This window comes from Takifugu flavidus, chromosome 5 (genome assembly GCF_003711565.1).
Source record: "Takifugu flavidus isolate HTHZ2018 chromosome 5, ASM371156v2, whole genome shotgun sequence".
NCBI classification, from domain to species: Eukaryota; Metazoa; Chordata; class Actinopteri; order Tetraodontiformes; family Tetraodontidae; genus Takifugu; species Takifugu flavidus.
Window position 1 is genome coordinate 17,273,954 of NC_079524.1, and position 5,534 is coordinate 17,279,487.

The window sequence follows — 5,534 nt, forward strand, 5'->3', positions numbered from 1 at the left end:
CGGACTCTAATGTGACGATCGCTGGTTTCACCACTGTGCGAGCGGACCGAGACACCACCGCGGCCGGTAAGAAGAAAGGAGGGGGACTGGCCGTGTTCCTTAGCAACAGGTGGTGCAACCCGGAGCATATTCACGTCAAGGAGCGCGTGTGCAGTCCCGACGTGGAACTTATTGCTATCGGACTCCGTCCATACTATTTGCCACGGGAGTTTACTAACGTCATCGCCATCACCGTTTATATTCCTCCGACCGGTAAAGCGGACTCGGCCTGTGACGTCATCCACTCTGTCACGGCTGACCTGCAGACTAAACATCCCGGAGCCTTTATCCTCATCACAGGTGACTTCAATCATGCCTCCCTTAAGTCCACTCTCCCTACATTCCACCAGTATGTCCAGTGCAGCACGAGAGACAGGAAGACTTTGGATCTACTGTATGCTAATGTCACTAATGCATACACCTCCACTGCACTCCCTCCACTAGGCAAGTCTGACCATAATCTCGTGCTGCTCTCCCCATCATACACACCTGTGGTTCAGCAGCAACCAGTCACTGTGAGGACTGTTATGAAATGGTCTGATGGTGCTATGGACTGTCTGCGGGATGCCCTGGAGACCACCAACTGGTCTGCTCTCTGTGAACCACATGGTGAGGACCTGGATGGACTGACAGACTGTGTTTCCGACTACATCAAGTTCTGCACTGAGAACTCCGTCCCCACCAAGAAGGTACGCTGTTACCCAAACAACAAACCATGGGTGACAAGTGACCTGAAGGCCCTTTTGAATAAGAAGAAGAGGGCCTTCACTGCTGGGGACCCGGCTGAGCTCAGGAGTGTACAGAAGGAACTGAAACGCAGTCTGAAGGAGAGCAAGGACGCCTACAGGAAGAAGCTGGAGGAGAGACTGGAGAGGAACCAGACCAGGGATGTTTGGAGTGGGATGAGGACGATCACTGGCTTCCAGAAGAAAGGAATACGCTCAGCTGATGGGAACGTGGACCAAGCCAATGAGTTGAACCAGTTTTTCAACAGGTTTGACTCTAGCTCCCCCTCCCCCAGCTGTCCCAATATTCCTCTGGATAACAATGGGTCCCCTTCACACCTCCCAGAGCCCCTAACACCTCTGCCAACTTCTTCCCCCTCCCCCCTGCTGACACCCTACATGGATCCCAGCATGTCACCCATCCCCCCGACAGGACTGTCCTTCACGTCTGGCCAGGTGAGGAGAGAGCTGGAGAGGCTCAACCAGAGAAAGGCTGCCGGACCGGACGGCATCAGCCCACGAGTGCTGAGGAACTGCTCCAGGCAGCTGTGTGGGATACTGCAGCACCTGTTCAACCAGAGCCTTCATCTTCAGAGGATCCCAGTGCTTTGGAAGACATCCTGCCTGGTCCCGGTGCCAAAGAAGACCCATCCTGTGGCACCGAGTGACTACAGGCCAATAGCACTGACCTCCCACATTATGAAGGTCATGGAGCGGCTGGTGCTGTCACACCTCAGACCTCTGGTGAGCCCCTTTCAGGACCCTCTGCAGTTTGCCTATCAGCCCAAGGTGGGGGTTGATGACGCAGTGATATACCTGCTGCAGAGGGCTTACTCCTCCTTGGACAGACTAAACACCACAGTGCGGGTCATGTTCTTCGACTTCTCTTCTGCCTTCAATACCATCCAGCCAAGACTGCTGAGGGCGAAGTTGGAGAAGATGCAGATGGATGCTCCCCTTGTTTCTTGGATCGAGGACTACCTGACAGGTCGGCCACAGTTTGTGAGACTGCGGAGCTGTGTGTCCGACCCCCTGATGAGCAACACAGGAGCTCCTCAAGGAACTGTGCTCTCCCCATTCCTGTTCACCACCTACACAGCCGACTTCCAGTACCACTCTGAGACATGTCATCTCCAGAAGTACTCGGATGACACAGTCATAGTCGGGTGTGTGGAGAATGGACAGGAGGATGAATACAGGGACCTTGTGGAGAGTTTTGTCAGGTGGAGCAGGGAGAACCTTCTGCAGCTCAACGTGACCAAGACGAAGGAGATGGTGGTGGATTTCAGAAAAAGCAAGTCCCCACCCTCCCCAGTCTGCATCAGTGGGAAGGACGTGGAAATAGTCCCATCTTACAGGTTCCTGGGTGTTCAGCTGGACAATAAACTGGAGTGGTCCACAAACACCGATGCTGTCTACAAGAAGGCCATGAGCAGACTCTATTTCCTCAGGAGACTCAGCTCCTTCAGTGTTTGCAGCAGGATGCTCCAGATGTTCTACCAGTCTGTTATGGCTAGCACCATCTTCTTTGCTGCAGTGTGCTGGGGTGCAGGCATTAAAGCAAAGGATGCCAACAGACTCAACAAACTCATCAAAAAGGCAGGGTCTGTTGTTGGCTGTAGACTTGATAACTTGGACGAGGTGGTGAGGGACAGGATGGTGTTGAAACTGCGGACAAACATCGACAATCCCTCCCACCCCCTCCATAACACAGTGGACAAACTGAGGAGCAGCTTCAGCAACAGACTCCTGCAGCCTCGCTGCTCCAAGGAACGGTACAGGAAGTCATTCCTGCCGTCCGCCATTAAACTGTACAATTCACTCAAACCAACTCAACAATAATTGTGTAATGTTTATGTTGTAATTTTATTTCTAATTTATTCTATATTTATGTATATATGCTTATAATATGTATATATTATATTATGTATATATTATATATATGCTTATAATATATGCTGTATATATGCTTATAACATTCTAATCTATCTGTATTTATTTTTTTCTGTCTCTTTACTCTGCATTCGCTGCTACTATAATTCAATTTCCCCACGGGGATGAATAAAGTCCATCTTAATCTTAATCTTAATCTTAATATGAACATGTGACTTAATAACGTATGAAAGAGGATATATGAACATGTGGTTTTCCCACTATAACACACAGACATACACACATCAGTATCAGTGTTCCAAATCCTGTTTTCTTTTTCTGCCAGCTCTTCCTCCAGCGATTACCCTGCATCTTGCGCATGTCCCGCCCTGCTGAGGCAGAGCCGTACTGGGATGGAGCGTTACCGCGGCGACCCAGCTCAGTGGGCTCCATTGCCTCGGCTGAGGAGTACGACAGTGTGAAGTCCCGCAGTGAGCTGATGTTTGAGAAACAGTCTGGGAGACACGGACTGGTGACCCGAGTCACACACGCTGCCAGTACATTTCCAGAAACATTTAAACACATGAGATATAGAAGCATCAGTAGCTTCATTTGAGTTCTGAGCTTTGGTGTCTGTGTGGAGCTGTGAAACCACAAGAAGAGGGAGGAGCCATCAGCTGTACGCAGAGATCAAGCCGGCTGTGGATGGAGCCACTACATCATTAAACACATGCGCAACAAGAACGACTACAATGAGGTCAGAGGGTTCAAACAGAGTCCTCAACCCAAAGTCTGATTTAAAAAGATCAAAAGTGGCGTAAATGTCTGGTCCTGACAGGAGAAGGATAACTGGAGCGGCATCGCTCGTACAGTAGACCGACTCTGCCTCTTCCTGGTTACCCCGGTGATGACCTTTGGCACCGTAATCATCTTTCTGACAGGAAGCTGTAACCAACCTCCTCATCTGCCCTTCAAAGGAGACCCGCATGACTCCAGAGAGGAGAACCCACACCTGCTGTGATGCACACACACAGCCAGGGCTTTTTCCATCGCCATCGTTTCTCTGGGGGAAATGTTGCATTTCTTTATCTTAATAACAACAAATCTTTAGTTTGTTCTATAGGAGCTCCATATGTTTAGTGTCAAAGACTTCTTAGATTGTGTTCATTGCTGGCACATAAAGAAAAATGCTTTGATTTTACTAAAGTGACACAAACCCATCTCAGCACTGTTTTTTATATCCTCTATATTATTTTGCGTAGTCTGTGTAACTGTTGTGCTTTATTTCTGCTGGCTTCTTTAATGGGATGTAAACCAGCCTGACATAATACCAGTTGAGTACTTTATTTGATGTTGCCAAAGGTTTAAAAACAGCCTGACAGAATAAGAAATTGTGAAAATTTAGAGGATGAATTATACCTGCTGGTATCTGATCTTGAACAGCAAATTTTATAGGGAAGTGAAATAATGTTTGGACCTCTTATCAGGCAAAGAGAAAGTTGTTAAGAACAGCTCTAAAAACACCACCTCAGGGGGACTATATCCAAATCTCTCCGTTTACTGATGGGACGTTGAAACATCAATACGCGGATTCATACATTTAGAACTGGACGTTGCACCAGAACTGGAAGCGCGGACTGATACATTTTTAACAGCGGTCCTGCTTCAGCCCTCCGGGGCTTAATAACAAAATACAAAAAATACGAAAATTTTAATTTTGGAAACATTGTTGTCGGTTGTTCAACTTGCCGGCTTTTGCAAAATTGCTAAATACGCGCTAGCATGCATGTTTTAAGCTATGGTAGCGGTATGTTTTACCATGCCCGCGCCCTATAATCCGGAGCGCCTGATGTATGTGTTAAATACAGAAATAGCACCGTAACTGAGGCTGCACCTTTTAATACGGTGCGCCCTTTGGTCGCGAACATACGGTATATAGAACATAGGGCACGCTTGTGCGTGATATCACTCCGCGTCTGCGCAACGACCACAACCTCCTATCTTTAGTATTGCTGCGCCAACTGGTGGTCTTTTGGGTTGAGGATAACGGTGATCTATATGTAGCTATATGTAGCTATAGCGTCATTGGCCTCCACTCCAGCCACTCCTGGTAGTTCCTCAAAAACACTGAGTTTCTAGTGGATGCACAATCTGTGGAAGCCAACATAGAAACTTCTGAAGAGCCAAAGTTCTTGCAACAAAAATATAGTCCCCAATTAGGTTGTTTTGTTATCACACGACCCCGTCCCCATTATCTTAAGAGAATATAAAAGAATGAGTGGAGACAGAAGAGAGAATGAGACGTTTTTGGTGCGTGTCGCTCTTGATTTAGTGTTTATTTTTGCAGTAAACTTAAAGGAGGCCTTTTCACTTTATGTTTGATTAAATTTAAGCTGATATTCCATTCTTGACATCTTTACATTTACACTATTCATGGGAATTTTATTTGGTCATTTTGCTTCTTTTTATTTCCTATTTCCCACATTTATTCATAGTTTTTATTAGATTGTGAAGAGAATTATTATATCTTGTTAGCATCTTTTATCTTGTTAGCATGTGTTATACTATATGGTTTTGTTTTCTGTTACAGTTAGTTTAGAAGTTAGGGATAGTATATAATCTTTAGTAGGAATAAACATAAGCAAGTCAGTTGACCCTTCCTTGACATGAATGTTGTTTGGACGGTTGGGGCCAGGAGACAGTCAGACGGAAAGTGGTAGACCCCCATCGTAAAATATGACAGCATAGTTTACTGGTGTTGATAAGTTCCTTGGCAGGAATATGACCTCGGACCTGGACATCTGGGGAAGATAATGGAGAAGAAGGACCGCACCAACACCAAAGGAGGCTGGAAGAAGAAGATGAGGTCATCCAAGAAGAAGGACTGGATTGGACTGA

General features: G+C 46.8%; 1 long non-coding RNA gene across 1 annotated transcript; it reads left to right on the forward strand.

Annotated features, from left to right (window-relative positions):
- The first annotated feature begins 2,472 nt into the window (after positions 1 to 2,472).
- Positions 2,473 to 4,040, forward strand: LOC130525988 (uncharacterized). The gene is made up of 2 exons (XR_008950634.1): positions 2,473 to 3,393; positions 3,475 to 4,040. It is a non-coding gene; the product is annotated as an uncharacterized LOC130525988 (long non-coding RNA).
- Positions 4,041 to 5,534: the final 1,494 nt, after the last annotated feature.